The sequence below is a fragment of the Oncorhynchus nerka genome, linkage group LG4, assembly GCF_034236695.1.
Source record: "Oncorhynchus nerka isolate Pitt River linkage group LG4, Oner_Uvic_2.0, whole genome shotgun sequence".
Classification (NCBI taxonomy): Eukaryota; Metazoa; Chordata; class Actinopteri; order Salmoniformes; family Salmonidae; genus Oncorhynchus; species Oncorhynchus nerka.
Window position 1 is genome coordinate 82,514,762 of NC_088399.1, and position 17,192 is coordinate 82,531,953.

Sequence of the window (17,192 nt, forward strand, 5' to 3'; positions counted from 1 at the left end):
TTTCATACCATGTCTCCTGTCCATACCTCCTCCTCTCTCCCCCTCTCTCATACCATCTCTCCTGTCCATACCTGCTTCTCTCTCCACCTCTCTCATACCATCTCTCCTGTCCGTACCTGCTTCTCTCTCCCCCTCTCTCATACCATCTCTCCTGTCCGTACCTCCTCCTCTCTCTCTTACTCTCTCATCCCATCTCTCCTGTCCATACCTCCTCCTATCTACCCCTCTTTCATACCATCTCTTCTGTCCGTACCTCCTCCTCTCTCTTACTCTCTCATACCATGTCTCCTGTCCATACCTCCTCCTATCTACCCCTCTTTCATACCATCTCTCCTGTCCATACCTCCTCCTCTCTCCCCCTCTCTCATACCATCTCTCCTGTCCATACCTGCTTCTCTCTCCCCCTCTCTCATACCATCTCTCCTTTCCATACCTCCTCCTCTCTCCCCCTCTCTCATACCATCTCTCCTGTCCATACCTCCTCCTCTCTCCCCCTCTCTCATACCATCTCTCCTGTCCATACCTCCTCCTCTCTCCACCTCTCTCATACCATCTCTTCTGTCCGTACCTGCTTCTCTCTCCACCTCCCTCATACCATCTCTCCTGTCCATACCTCCTCCTCTCTCCCCCTCTCTCATACCATCTCTCCTGTCCATACCTCCTCCTCTCTCCCCCTCTCTCATACCATCTCTCCTGTCCATATATGCTTCTCTCTCCCCCTCTCTCATACCATCTCTCCTGTCCGTACCTCCTCCTCTCTCTCTTACTCTCTCATACCATCTCTCCTGTCCATACCTCCTCCTATCTACCCCTCTCTCATACCATCTCTCCTGTCCGTACCTCCTCCTCTCTCTCTTACTCTCTCATACCATCTCTCCTGTCCATACCTGCTTCTCTCTCCCCCTCTCTCATACCATCTCTCCTGTCCATACCTCCTCCTCTCTCCCCCTCTCTCATACCATCTCTCCTGTCCATACCTCCTCCTCTCTCCACCTCTCTCATCCCATCTCTCCTGTCCATACCTCCTCCTCTCTCCACCTCTCTCATACCATCTCTTCTGTCCGTACCTGCTTCTCTCTCCACCTCCCTCATACCATCTCTCCTGTCCATACCTCCTCCTCTCTCCCCCTCTCTCATACCATCTCTCCTGTCCATACCTCCTCCTCTCTCCCCCTCTCTCATACCATCTCTCCTGTCCATATATGCTTCTCTCTCCCCCTCTCTCATACCATCTCTCCTGTCCGTACCTCCTCCTCTCTCTCTTACTCTCTCATACCATCTCTCCTGTCCATACCTCCTCCTATCTACCCCTCTCTCATACCATCTCTCCTGTCCGTACCTCCTCCTCTCTCTCTTACTCTCTCATACCATCTCTCCTGTCCATACCTGCTTCTCTCTCCCCTCTCTCATACCATCTCTCCTGTCCATACCTCCTCCTCTCTCCCCCTCTCTCATACCATCTCTCCTGTCCATACCTCCTCCTCTCTCCCCTCTCTCATCCCATCTCTCCTGTCCATACCTCCTCCTATCTATCCACCATCTCTCTGTCATACCTCCTCATACCTCTCCTGTCATCTCTCCTGTCCATACCTCCTCCTCTCTCCCCCTCTCTCATACCATCTCTCCTGTCCATACCTGCTTCTCTCTCCCCTCTCTCATACCATCTCTCCTGTCCATACCTCCTCCTCTCTCCCCCTCTCTCATACCATCTCTCCTGTCCATACCTCCTCCTCTCTCCCCTCTCTCACCTCCTCCTCTCTACCATACCATCTCTCCTGTCCATACCTCCTCCTCTCTCCACCTCTCTCATACCATCTCCTCTGTCCGTACCTGCTTCTCTCTCCACCTCTCTCATACCATCTCTCCTGTCCATACCTCCTCCTCTCTCCCCCTCTCTCATACCATCTCTCCTGTCCATATATGCTTCTCTCTCCCCTCTCTCATACCATCTCTCCTGTCCGTACCTCCTCCTCTCTCCTCCTCCTCTCTCTCTTACCTCTCTCATACCATCTCTCCTGTCCATACCTCCTCCTATCTACCCCTCTCTCATACCATCTCTCCTGTCCATACCTCCTCCTCTCTCCCCCTCTCTCCTCTCTCCTCATACCTCCTCTCTCTCCCCCTCTCTCATCCCATCTCTCCTGTCCATACCTCCTCCTCCTCTACCTCTCTCTCATACCATCTCTTCTGTCCGTACCTCCTCCTCTCTCTCTTACTCTCTCATCCCATCTCTCCTGTCCATACCTCCTCCTATCTACCCCTCTTTCATACCATCTCTTCTGTCCCCCCTCTCATACCTCCTCCTCTCCTCTCCCTCTACTCTCTCATACCATCTCTCCTGTCCATACCTCCTCCTATCTACCCCTCTCTCATACCATCTCTCCTGTCCGTACCTCCTCCTCTCTCTTACTCTCTCATACCATCTCCTTCTGTCCATACCTCCTCCTCCATCTCCCTCTCTCTTTCCATCTCTCCTGTCCATACCTCCTCTCTCCCATCTCTCCTTACCTCTCTCATCCCATCTCTTCTGTCCATACCTCTCTCTCCCTCTCTCTCCCTATCCCCCTCTTTCCATCTCTCCTGTCCATACCTCCTCCTCTCTCTCTCTCTTCCATCTCTCCTGTCCATCTCTCTCTATCTCTCCTCATCCCATCTCTCCTGTCCATCCCTCCTCTTCTCTCTCTCCATCCTCTGTCCATACCTCCTCTCTCATACCATCTCTCCTGTCCATACCTCCTCTTCTCTCTCCCTCTCTCTTTCCATCTCTCCTGTCCGTACCTCCTCCTCTCTCTCTTACTCTCTCATCCCATCTCTCCTGTCCATACCTCCTCTTCTCTCTCCCTCTCTCTTTCCATCTCTCCTGTCCAAACCTCCTCTTCTCTCTCCCTCTCTCTTTCCATCTCTCCTGTCCATACCTCATCCTCTCTCATTCCATCTCTGGGTTTGAACACCGCCCTGTGCAACTGGGTCCTAGACTTCTTGATGGGCCGACCCCATGTGGTCGGCCCATCGCCACGCTGATCCTCAACACAGGGGATCACTCAGCCCCCTCCTGTACTCCCTATTCACGCACGTCTCCAACTCAATCATCAAGTTTGCTGACAACACAACACTGGTAGGCTTGACAGAAGGAGACAGCAGAGAGAGCACGCCCCCATACACATCGATGGTGCCGCAGTAGAAAGGGTCAAAAGCTTAAAGTTCCTAGTCGCGCACATCACTGAGGATCTGAAATGGTCTCTTCACACTGATAGCCCAACAGCACCTCTTCAACCTCTGGAGGCTGAAGAAATTTGTCTTGATGCCCAAGACCCTCACGGACATCTACAGATGCACCATTGAGAGCATTCCGTCGGGCTGTATCACCGCCTGGTACGGCAACTGCACCGGCGGCAACCCCAGAGCTCTCCAGAGGGTGGTGTGGTCAGTCCAACGGATCATTGGGGGCACATTGCCTGCCCTCCAGGACATCTATAGCACCCGGTGTCACAGGAAGGCCAAGAAGGGCTCTCGAGTGGCACTGCACACTACCCTAGCCCACCTGGATATGAGGAATACCTATGTAAGCATCTCAGCGCTAGAGGCATCACTACTGACCCTGGTTCAATCCCGGGCTGTATCTCAACCGGCCGTGATCGGGAGTCCCATAGGGCGGCGCACAATTGGCCCAACGTCGTCTGAGTTAGGGGAGGGTTTGGCCGTGTTAGGCCATCATTGTAAAATAAGAATTTCTTCTTAACAGACTTTCCTACTGAAGTAAAGCTTCAATCAAATAAAAGATCATCAAGGTCCTCAGCCACGGCCTGTTTACCCTGCTACCATTTAGAAGGCGGAGACAATACAAGTGCATTGATTCTGGGACCGAGATTGATAAACAGCTTCTATCACCAGGCCATCAGACTGTTAAATAGCAATCAAATCAAATCAAATGTATTTATATAGCCAAAATCAAATCAAAATCAAATCAATTTGATTTGTCACATACACATGGTTAGCAGATGTTAATGCGAGTGTAGCGAAATGCTTGTGCTTCTAGTTCCGACAATGCAGTGATAACCAATAAGTAATCTAACTAACAATTCCAAAACTACTGTCTTATACACAGTGTAAGGGGATAAAGAATATGTACATAAGGATATATGAATGAGTGATGGTACAGAGCAGCATACAGTAGATGGTATCGAGTACAGTATATACATATGAGATGAGTATGTAGACAAAGTAAACAAAGTGGCATAGTTAAAGTGGCTAGTGATACATGTATTACATAAGGATGCAGTCGATGATGTAGAGTACAGTATATACGTATGCATATGAGATGAATAATGTAGGGTAAGTAACATTATATAAGGTAGCATTGTTTAAAGTGGCTAGTGATATATTTACATCATTTCCCATCAATTCCCATTATTAAAGTGGCTGGAGTTGGGTCAGTGTCAATGACAGTGTGTTGGCAGCAAACACTCAATGTTAGTGGTGGCTGTTTAACAGTCTGATGGCCTTGAGATAGAAGCTGTTTTTCAGTCTCTCGGTCCCAGCTTTGATGCACCTGTACTGACCTCGCCTTCTGGATGATAGCGGGGTGAACAGGCAGTGGTTCGGGTGGTTGATGTCCTTGATTATCTTTATGGCCTTCCTGTAACATCGGGTGGTGTAGGTGTCCTGGAGGGCAGGTAGTTTGCCCCCGGTGATGCGTTGTGCAGACCTCACTACCCTCTGGAGAGCCTTACGGTTGAGGGCGGAGCATTTGCCATACCAGGCGGTGATACAGCCCGCCAGGATGCTCTCGATTGTGCATCTGTAGAAGTTTGTGAGTGCTTTTGGTGACAAGCCGAATTTCTTCAGCCTCCTGAGGTTGAAGAGGCGCTGCTGCGCCTTCTTCACAACGCTGTCAGTGTGAGTGGACCAATTCAGTTTGTCTGTGATGTGTATGCCGAGGAACTTAAAACTTGCTATCCTCTCCACTACTGTTCCATCGATGTGGATAGGGGGGTGTTCCCTCTGCTGTTTCCTGAAGTCCACAATCATCTCCTTAGTTTTGTTGACGTTGAGTGTGAGGTTATTTTCCTGACACCACACTCCGAGGGCCCTCACCTCCTCCCTGTAGGCCGTCTCGTCGTTGTTGGTAATCAAGCCTACCACTGTTGTGTCGTCCGCAAACTTGATGATTGAGTTGGAGGTGTGCGTGGCCACGCAGTCGTGGGTGAACAGGGAGTACAGGAGAGGGCTCAGAACGCACCCTTGTGGGGCCCCCGTGTTGAGGATCAGCGGGGAGGAGATGTTGTTGCCTACCCTCACCACCTGGGGGCGGCCCGTCAGGAAGTCCAGTCCCCAGTTGCACAGGGCGGGGTCGAGACCCAGGGTCTCGAGCTTGATGACGAGCTTGGAGGGTACTATGGTGTTGAATGCCGAGCTGTAGTCGATGAACAGCATTCTCACATAGGTATTCCTCTTGTCCAGGTGGGTTAGGGCAGTGTGCAGTGTGGTTGAGATTGCATCGTCTGTGGACCTATTTGGGCGGTAAGCAAATTGGAGTGGGTCTAGGGTGTCAGGTAGGGTGGAGGTGATATGGTCCTTGACTAGTCTCTCAAAGCACTTCATGATGACGGAAGTGAGTGCTACGGGGCGGTAGTCGTTTAGCTCAGTTACCTTAGCTTTCTTGGGAACAGGAACAATGGTGGCCCTCTTGAAGCATGTGGGAACAGCAGACTGGTATAGGGATTGATTGAATATGTCCGTAAACACACCGGCCAGCTGGTCTGCGCATGCTCTGAGGCGCGGCTGGGGATGCCGTCTGGGCCTGCAGCCTTGCGAGGGTTAACACGTTTAAATGTCTTACTCACCTCGGCTGCAGTGAAGGAGAGACCGCATGTTTTCGTTGCAGGCCGTGTCAGTGGCACTGTATTGTCCTCAAAGCGGGCAAAAAAAGTTATTTAGTCTGCCTGGGAGCAAGACATCCTGGTCCGTGACTGGGCTGGGTTTCTTCTTGTAGTCCGTGATTGACTGTAGACCCTGCCACATGCCTCTTGTGTCTGAGCCGTTGAATTGAGATTCTACTTTGTCTCTGTACTGACGCTTAGCTTGTTTAACAGCCTTGCGGAGGGAATAGCTGCACTGTTTGTATTCGGTCATGTTGCCAGACACCTTGCCCTGATTAAAAGCAGTGGTTCGCGCTTTCAGTTTCACGCGAATGCTGCCATCAATCCACGGTTTCTGGTTAGGGAATGTTTTTATCGTTGCTATGGGAACGACATCTTCAACGCATGTTCTAATGAACTCGCACACCGAATCAGCGTATTCGTCAATATTTTTATCTGACGCAATACGAAACATGTCCCAGTCCACGTGATGGAAGCAGTCTTGGAGTGTGGAGTCAGCTTGGTCTGACCAGCGTTGGACAGACCTCAGCGTGGGAGCCTCTTGTTTAAGTTTCTGCCTGTACATCAGCTGATATATCAAAGTGCTGTATAGAAACCCAGCCTAAAACCCCAAACAGCAAGCAATGCAGGTGTAGAAGCACGGTGGCTAGGAAAAACTCCCTAGAAAGGCCAACACCTAGGAAGAAACCTAGTGAGGAACCAGGCTATGATGGGTGGCCAGTCCTCTTCTGGCTGTGCTGGGTGGAGATTATAACAGAACATGGCCAACATGTTAAAATGTTCATAAATGACCAGCATGGTCAAATAATAATAATCACAGTAGTTGTCGAGGGTGCAACAAGTCAGCACCTCAGGAGTAAATGTCAGTTTGCTTTTCATAGCCGATCATTGAGAGTATCTCTACCGCTCCTGCTGTCTCTAGAGAGTTGAAAACAGCAGGTCTGGGACAGGTATCACGTCCGGTGAACAGGTCAGGGTTCCATAGCCGCAGGCATAACAGTTGAAACTGGAGCAGCAGCACGGCCAGGTGGACTGGGGACAGCAAGGAGTCATCATGCCAGGTAGTCCTGAGGCATGGTCCTAGGGCTCAGGTCCTCAGAGAGAGCGAAAGAAAGAGAGAAAGAGAGAATTAGAGAGAGCATACTTAAATTCAAACAGGACACCGGATAAGACAGGAGAAATACTCCAGATATAACAGACTGACCCTAGCCCCCGACACATAAACTACTGCAGCATAAATACTGGAGGCTTAGACAGGAAGGGTCAGGAGACACTGTGGCACCATCCGATGATACCCCCGGACAGGGCCAAACAGGCAGGATATAACCCCACCCACTTTGCCAAAGTACAGCCCCCACACCACTAGAGGGATATCTTCAACTTACCATCAACAAGGCCCGAGTATAGCCCACAAAGATCTCCGCCACGGCACAACCCAAGGGGGGGGGGCGGGCGCCAACCCAGACAGGAAGACCACGTCAGTGACTCAACCCACTCAAGTGACGCACCCCTCCTAGAGACGGCATGGAAGAGCACCAGTAAGCCAGTGACTCAGCCCCTGTAATAGGGTTAGAGGCAGAGAATCCCAGTGGAGAGAGGGGAACTGGCCAGGCAGAGACAGCAAGGGCGGGTCGTTGCTCCAGTGCCTTTCCGTTCACCTTCACACTCCTGGGCCAGACTACACTCAATCATAGGACCTACTGAAGAGATGAGTCTTCAATAAAGACTTAAAGGTTGAGACCGAGTCTGCATCTCTCACATGGGTAGGCAGACCATTCCATAAAAATGGAGCTCTATAGGAGAAAGCCCTGCTCCAGCTGTTTGCTTAGAAATTCTAGGGACGATTAGAGGCCTGCGTCTTGTGACAGTAGTGTACGTGTAGGTATGTACGGCAGGACCAAATCTGAAAGATAGGTAGGAGCAAGCCCATGTAATGGTTTGTAGGATAACAGTAAAACCTTGAAATCACAAGCCAACTTCTGCCCAAATACCCTGTGTTGAACCTTAGAGATTGTCACTAGCCGGCTAGCACCCAGTACTCTACCCTGCACCTTAGAGGTTGTCACTAGCCGGCTAGGACCAAGGACTCTACCCTGAACCTTAGAGATTGTCACTAGCCGTCTAGCACCCAGTACTCTACCCTGCACCTTAGAGATTGTCACTAGCCGGCTAGCACCCAGTACTCTACCTTGCACCTTAGAGATTGTCACTAGCTGGCTAGCACCCAGTACTCTACCCTGCATCTTAGAGAGTGTCACTATCCGGCTAGCACCCAGTACTCTACCCAGCACCTTAGAGGTTGTCACTAGCCGGCTAGCACCCTGTACTCTACCCTGCACCTTAGAGGTTGCCACTAGCCGGCTAGGACCAAGGACTCTACCCTGAACCTTAGAGATTGTCACTAGCCGGCTAGCACCCTGTACTCTACCCCGCACCTTAGAGATTGTCACTAGCCGGCTAGCACCCTGTACTCTACCCTGCACATTAGAGATTGTCACTAGCCGGCTAGCACCCAGTACTCTACCCTGCACCTTAGAGATTGTCACTAGCCATCTAGCACCCAGTACTCTACCCTGCACCTTAGAGGTTGTCACTAGCCATCTAGCACCCAGTACTCTACCCTGCACCTTAGAGATTGTCACTAGCCATCTAGCACCCAGTACTCTACCCTGCACCTTAGAGATTGTCACTAGCCATCTAGCACCCAGTACTCTACCCTGCACCTTAGAGGCAGCTGCCCTATTTACAAAGAGTCATTGAACACTGGTCACTTTTATGTTTACATGCTGTTTTACCCACTTCATATGTAGAGTGCATTTGGAAAGTATTCAGACCCCTTCCCCTTTTCCATATTTTGTTACATTACAGCCGTATTCTAAAATGTATTACATAATTGTTTCCCCCCCATCAATCTACACACAATAACCCATAATGACATCACAATAACCCATAATGACATCACAATAACCCATAATGACATCACAATAACCCATAATGACATCACAATAACCCATAATGACATCACAATAACCCATAATGACAAAGTGAAAATGTTTTTTTTTTTATGTTTGCAATTTTTATTTAAACAAAATACAGAAATACCTTATTTACATATGTTTTCAGACCCTTTGCTATGAGACACAAAATTGAGCTCAGGTGCATCCTGTTTCCTTTGATCATCTAACACTTCATTGGAGTCCACCTGTGATAAATTCAATTGATTGGACATGATTTGGAAAGTCACACACCTGTCTATATAAGGTCCCACAGTTGATAGTGCATGTCAGAGCAAAGCTCTGAGACAGGATTGTGTAGAGGCACAGATCTGTGGAAGGGTACCAACAAATATCTGCAACATTGAAGGTCCCCAAGAACACAGTGGCCTCCATCAATTCTTAAATGGAAGAAGTTTAGAAGCACCAAGACTCTTCCTAGAGCTGGCCACCCAGCCAAACTGAGCAATCGGGGAAGAAGGGCCTTGGTGAGAAAGGAGACCAAGAACCCAATGGTCACTCTGACAGAGCTCCAGAGTTCCTCTGTGGAGATGGGAGAACCTTCCAGAAGGACAACCATCTTTGCAGCACTCCACCAATCAGGCCTTTATGGTAGAGTAGCCTGATGGAAGCAACTCCTCAGTAAAAGGCAAATGACAGCCCTGTTGGAGTTTTCTAAAAGGCACCTAAAGGACTCTCAGACCATGAGAAACAAGATTATCTGGTCTAATGAAACCAAGTATGAACTCTTTGGCCTGAATGCCATGCATCACATCCGGAGGAAACCTGGCACCATCCTTATGGTGAAACATGGTGGTGGCAGCATCATGCTGTGGGGATGTTTTTCTGCCGCAGGGACTGGGAGACTAGTCAGGATCTAGGGAAAGATGAGCGGAGCAAAGTACAGAGAGATCCTTGATGAAAACCTGCTCCAGAGGGCTCACGACCTCAGACTGGGGTGAAGGTTCACCTTCCAACAGGACAACGACCCTAAGCACACAGCCAAGACAACGCAGGAGTGGCTTCGGAACAAGTCTCTGAATGTCCTTGAGTGGCCCAGCCAGAGCCCAGACTTGAACCTGGTCAAACATCTCTAGAGAGACCTGAAAATAGCTGTGCAGCGACACTCCCCATCCAACCTGACAGAGCTTGAGAGGATCTGCAGAGAAGAATGGGAAAAACAGGCGTGCTAAGCTTGTAGCGTCACACCCAATAAGACTTGATGCTGTCATCGCTGCCAAAGGTGCTTCAACAAAGTACTGAGTGAAGGTTCTGAATACTTATGTAAAAGTAACATTTCAGTTTTATTTTCATTTTTAATTTGCTAAAATTTCAAAACAACGGATTTTGCTTTGTTGTTATGTGGTATTGTATTTAGATTGATGAGGGATAAAAAATAATTTAATCAATTTTAGAATAAGGCTTTAACGTAACAAAATGTGGAAAAAGTGAAGGGGTCTGAATACTTTCCAAATGTGCTGTATGCATATACTGTTTTCTAGTCATGGCTCATCCTATATAACTACTGCTGTACATACCTTTTCTATTTGTATACTGTCCATTTTGTCTCTACACACCGTCACATACGGTGTGTAGAGACACACGTGTGTATTGTTATTATGTTACTAGATATGAATGTATGGATTATGTGTGTATTGTTATTATGTTACTAGATATTGCTGCATAGTTGGATCTAGAAACATAAACATTTCACTGCTCTTACGATAACATCTGCAAATCTGTGTACAAACTGTGATATGATTTGATACGTATTCATTGTCACTGTAACCAGTGTTGGATATTCAACATTTCATCCAAACATAATGATTTCCTCCTATTTCTTTCCTTGGTTTTCTATGAGATTTCCTAGGGGGCCATGTGGTTGTACAATAATACTGTGTGTGTGTGTGTGTGTGTGTGTGTGTGTGTGTGTGTGTGTGTGTGTGTGTGTGTGTGTGTAGAGTGCCGACGAGGACGGGTGAAGACTGGTTCTTCATTCAGCTCTACTCGTCTGCGGAGAAGCACTGTACTCTACCACATCTCTGGTCAACCCCACAGCAAAGACAACAAGAAGAAGAAGAAGAGCAAGATCAAACTCAACAAGGTAAAACACACCTTAAATTACTCACCCTAACAACCAACACTACACACCCTAATAACAAACACTAGACACCCTAACAACCAACACTACACACCCTAACAACCAACACTACACACCCTAACAACAAACATTACACATCCTAACAACAAACACCACACACCCTAACAACCAACATTACACACCCTAACAACAAACACTACACACCCTAGCAACAAACATTACTCACCCTAACAACCAACACGACACACCCTAACAACCAACACTACACACCCTTACAACAAACATTACACACCTTAACAACAAACATTACACACCATAATAACCAACACTACACACCATAATAACCAACACTGCACACCGTAACAACAAACATTACACACCCTAACAACCAACACTACACACCCTAACAACCAACACTACACACCATAACAACCAACACTACACACCATAACAACCAACACTACACACCCTAACAACAAACATTACACACCCTAACAACCAACACTACACACCCTAACAACAAACATTACACACCCTAACAACAAACATTACTCACCCTAACAACCAACACTACACACCCTAACAACCAACACTTACACACCATAACAACCAACACTACACACCCTAACAACAAACATTACTCACCCTAACAACCAACACTACACACCCTAACAACAAACATTACTCACCCTAACAACCAACACTACACACCCTAACAACCAACACTAACAACAAACTCACCCTAACAACCAACACTACACACCCTAACAACCAACACTACACACCATAACAACCAACACTACACACCCTAACAACAAACATTACTCACCCTAACAACCAACACTACACACCCTAAAAACAAACATTACTCAACCTAACAACCAACACTACACACCCTAACAACCAACACTACACACCCTAACAACAAACATTACTCACCCTAACAACCAACACTACACACCCTAACAACCAACACTACACACCATAACAACCAACACTACACACCCTAACAACAAACATTACTCACCCTAACAACCAACACTACACACCCTAACAACCAACACTACACACCATAACAACCAACACTACACACCCTAACAACAAACATTACTCACCCTAACAACCAACACTACACACCCTAAAAACAAACATTACTCAACCTAACAACCAACACTACACACCCTAACAACAAACAAATAACAGTGATGATAGCACCTGCCACTACTTTACTCAAATCATAGCAACAATGTTTTAGGGGATGGTCCTATCCTTTTTTTCTACCAGTGAGTTTTAGTGTGACCTGTGTGGTCCAGTGGTTATAGCTGCTGACCCCGGCACACATGTATGCCAGAGTTGACATGGGTTGGAAACCTGCCCACTCCCCCTCCCCGTCTTTTAACAGTGTACTATCTCTTCAGTAAAGATAAAAAAATAAGTTGGGGACTGACCCAACTGAAATAAATATAAACATCTTTGGATATATACATCTTGGATACGTTTCTAATTTGTTTTCTTGATACTAAGTCCTCCAAACCTCAACCCCCCTTCACACATAAGCATATCAGTGTTCTTCTACTTTGACTACTTCAACAAAATTACTATTGAACCCTCATCCCCCATCCCCTGTCCTTTCATCCAATCAGAATGTATTCCCCTGTCCTTTCATCCAGTCAGAATGTGTTCAGCTTTCATCCAATCAGAATGTATTCCCCTCTCCTTTCATCCAATCAGAATGTATTCCCCTGTCCTTTCATCCAGTCAGAATGTGTTCCCCTCTCCTTTCATCCAATCAGAATGTATTCCCCTCTCCTTTCATCCAATCAGAATGTATTCCCCTCTCTTTTCATCCAATCAGAATGTATTCCCCTCTCCTTTCATCCTATCAGAATGTATTCCCCTGTCCTTTCATCCAGTCAGAATGTGTTCCCCTTTCATCCAATCAGAATGTATTCCCCTGTCCTTTCATCCAGTCAGAATGTGTTCCCCTCTCCTTTCATCCAGTCAGAATGTGTTCCCCTTTCATCCAATCAGAATGTATTCCTCTCTCCTTTCATCCAATCAGAATGTATTCCCCTCTCCTTTCATCCAATCAGAATGTATTCCCCTCTCCTTTCATCCAATCAGAATGTATTCCCCTCTCCTTTCATCCAATCAGAATGTATTCCCCTCTCCTTTCACCCAATCAGAATGTGTTCCCCTCTCCTTTAATCCAACCAGAATGTGTTCTCCTTTCATCCCATCAGAATGTGTTTGGGGACCCCCCTGCTCTGCCGGAGTACAAGGTTGCGGACGCCAAGAAGTCCAAGTTCATCCTGCTTCACTTCAGCACCTTCAAGGCAGGCTGGGATTGGCTGATCCTTCTGGCCACCTTCTACGTTGCCGTGACAGTGCCCTACAATGTCTGCTTCATCGGTGACGATGACCTCACCAGGAGCACTTCAGTCAGCGACGTTGCCGTGGAGATACTCTTTATTATAGGTATAGGGGAGGGTCATATGTGTGCGGGAGAGGGGTTTGGGGTTGGGTGGAGTGGGGTGGGGTCAGAGTTTGGGGTTGGGGTTAGGGTTAGGCTTTGGATAGGGTTTTGCCTAGTGACTCATCCTGAATTGAATTCCGCTGCTCTATTGATCGTTTCATACATCAGTCTGAATATAACATCCTAGAAGTTATTTGTGCTGACATCAAAATTACGTGATTCAAGATTTGTGTAGGTCGGCTCTGGTCCAACCCATCGGTTTCTGCGACCAATCAGAACAATTTGAATGTATTTGCATATGAGAAGTCATCGGGGAAAGATCACATCCAGACTCGTGGAGAAGAAACGTTAGTGGACGTGGCGTTTGGCCGGAACGATGTGGATAGGTAGCCAGGCCAGTTAGGGTTAGGGTCAGTGTTAGGGCCAGTGTTAGGGTTATGGACAGTGTTAGGGTTATGGACAGTGTTAGGGTCAGTGTTAGGGCCAGTGTTAGGGTTATGGACAGTGTTAGGGTTATGGACAGTGTTAGGGTCAGTGTTAGGGACAGTGTTAGGGTTATGGACAGTGTTAGGGTTATGGACAGTGTTAGGGTCAGTGTTAGGGTTAGGGTCAGTGTTAGGGACAGTGTTAGAGTTATGGACAGTGTTAGGGTTAGGGTTAGGGTTAGGGACAAGGTGAATAGTTATGGTCCAGCAGCTCAGTAACCTATGACAATTGTAGTGGGTGTACTTATTACATAATCTGACAGTAAGTCATGGATCTATAACCTTACACCCACCTCTCTCTTCCTCTCTCTTCCTCTCTCTCCCTCTCTATCTCTCTCTATATCTCTCTCCCTCTCGCTCTCCCCCTCTCTCTTCCTCTCTATCTCTCCCTCTCTATCTCTCTCTATATCTCTCTCCCTCTCACTCTCGCCCTCTCTATCTCTCCCTCTCTCATCTCTCTCATCTCTATATCTCTCTCCCTCTCACTCTCTCCCTCTCAATCTCTCCCTCTCTCATCTCTCTCATCTCTATATCGCTCTCCCTCTCGCTCTCTCCCTCTCGCTTCCTCTCTATCTCTCCCTGTCCCTCCCACTCTCTTCCTCGCTCTCTCTCTCTCTCCCTTCCCCTTTCTCCTTCTCACTTTCCTCTCTCTCTCTCCCTCTCTCCTTACCAGACATTGTGTTCAGCTTCCGTACCACGTACGTGAGTAAGTCTGGTCAGGTGATCTTCAACGCGCGGTTGATCTGCATCCACTACATGACTACATGGTTCATCATCGACCTGGTCGCCGCGCTGCCCTTTGACCTCCTCTACGCCTTTAAAGTCAGCGTGGTGAGTTAATTGGTTACCCCATAGCGGTCCTCTAGCCAATGAAATCACTGTGATGCTGGGGTGTGTTTTTTGTCATTAACTTAAAAAGCTAATGAAATGCTTTAGAGAGCATGCGTGATGTTTTGTGCCTAATCACTGAAGAAGATATATTGTAACCCTTGAATTAGCAAGGACTAGATTTTCAAAATACAATATGTAGACATTAAATCTGCCAAGCACACTCCATCACACATTTGTTATGTCATAGTGATGTAATTGTACTGTAAATGAGTTTCATGATTGATTGGTTTCCCAATAAGTCCAATACCTAAAGAAATCAACACGATATTCATTTTATTCAGAAATAACTTTTCAAACATTTAGTTCAAAGCGACAAAACATAGTACCGTACAAACACTTAATCACAATATTGTGTTTGTAATGTAACGTCATATAATTAAGCAATAAGGCACGAAGGGGTGTGGTATATGGCCAATATACCACGGTGGTTCTTAGGCACGACGCAATACGGAGTCCCTGGATACAGCCCTTAGCCGTGGTATATTGGCCATATACCACAAACCCAGAGGTGCCTTATTGCTATTATAAACAGGCTACCCAGTTTATAATTACTGTTTTACAACTGTTTCTTGATTGATTGGTAATTCGATACATCCCATATCTAATACAGTGGTATTGTGTTTACAGTACCCGGGCTGAGACACAAATGGCATTTGAAAAGAATGGATAGCATTGACTACTTTATACACAGAGGAACTGGCGGTTCTCCTGCATGTATTTCTGTGTATTGATTTCATATACAGCACAAGGAACACATTTCTATCACATTGTGCCATCAGAGCCTTTACTATTCTAGTATAATAAAATATCTATGGTTCCATTGAGAGTAGTGGCATGGCAGAACTAGAGAAATTAGAACAGTTTCAGCGGTTGAATTATATTACCCAAGGGAAACGCTGCTCTATGTGGCTGGGGAGCTTTGATTGGTTGTGTGGTTTAGTTTCATTATAGGAATCAGGAAGTATCAGTCTCTGGTCTGTAATTGAGAGAAAGACTGTCAGAAAAGGTCCCCCCTCTGCCTCTCTGTTTGCTTTGGGGTGACTGAATCAAATTGGTCCAATATACTGGGGACACACACGTACGAATGCAGGCACACACACACACACACACACACACACAGGGAGGATAGAGACGTAAACCATGTGTGTGTTTCCTTTCTCCATGATAGGACAGCAGGAAATCAACCCTGGAATCCCACTGGGACTAATTGAGACTGGGTCAGGATGGAGAGACAGAGAGAAAAAGAGAGGGAAAAGATACATAATGACAGAGAAAATAAAGAACACGAGAAAAAGAGACAGAGAGAGAAGGTGAGAAGATACAGAGTTATCCCTCCTAGCCCATCAATGATGACCAAATAGCATTCCTTGGTGTATAGTATTTATATGTTGTGTCTATATGACCAAATAACCAAATTGACCTGCCATTTTAGGGGGGGGGGCTGCCACATATGCCAAACTTGCCAAATGCTATAGTGAAAGAGGACCACAATGGAATTAAGTATTTTGTGTTTATCCTTGATAATTCTTAATCAAATAAATAATTATGTATCTGTAAATTATCAAATACACTAAACTAAACAATGACAGAGAAGAAGTGAACACGACACAAGAGTGAAAGGGAGAAGATACATAGAGAGAGAGAGAGAGAGACAGAGAGAGAGACAGAGAGAGAGACAGAGAGAGAGAGAGAGAGAGAGACAGAGAGAGTGACAGAGAGAGAGAGACAGAGAGAGAGACAAAGAGAGACAGAGAGAGAGACAGAGAGACAGAGAGAGAGAAACAGAGAGAGTGAGACAGAGAGAGACAGAGAGAGAGATAATGACAGGGTGCTCCAGTGCTCTAGGCAAAAGCCCTGCTTGGTTCCAGACTCTATTAGTGGAAATACCATGGTGTCCCAGAGGAGGTTGGTTTGAGCATGTGGGCACCGGGGGCCGGTGGGGGTGACGCCAGGGGAGTCCAGGCATGCAGGGTAATTGTTGAGCTTTTGGAGTGATGTCCCTGCTAAGGCTGTAGGCCATATTTCACCAAAATGAGACAAGAAGTCCCTGTACCATCTCACTCATTCTCTCTCTCAATTCAATTCAATTCAGGGGGCTTTATTGGCATGGGAAACATATGTTAACATTGCCAAAGCACGTGAAGTAGATAATATACAAAATTGAAATGAACTCTCTCTCACTCTCTTATTCTCTCTGTCTTCCCTTGTCCTTTTCTTTTTCTTCAGTCTCTCTATTTTGTCTTTTGTCCCTTTCTGTTGCTTTCCTTCCTGTCTCTTTCCTCTGTCTTTCTCCATCTTCTCCTCCGGGTACCATCTCAATTCAATTCAAGAGCTTTAGTGGCATGGGAAACATGTTTACATTGTCGT

At 46.9% G+C, this 17,192-nt stretch overlaps 1 pseudogene; it reads left to right on the forward strand.

Moving 5' to 3' along the window:
* LOC115128817 (potassium voltage-gated channel subfamily H member 8-like) overlaps nt 1–17,192 on the forward strand; it is a 149,057-nt pseudogene that overhangs the window by 37,495 nt on the left and 94,370 nt on the right.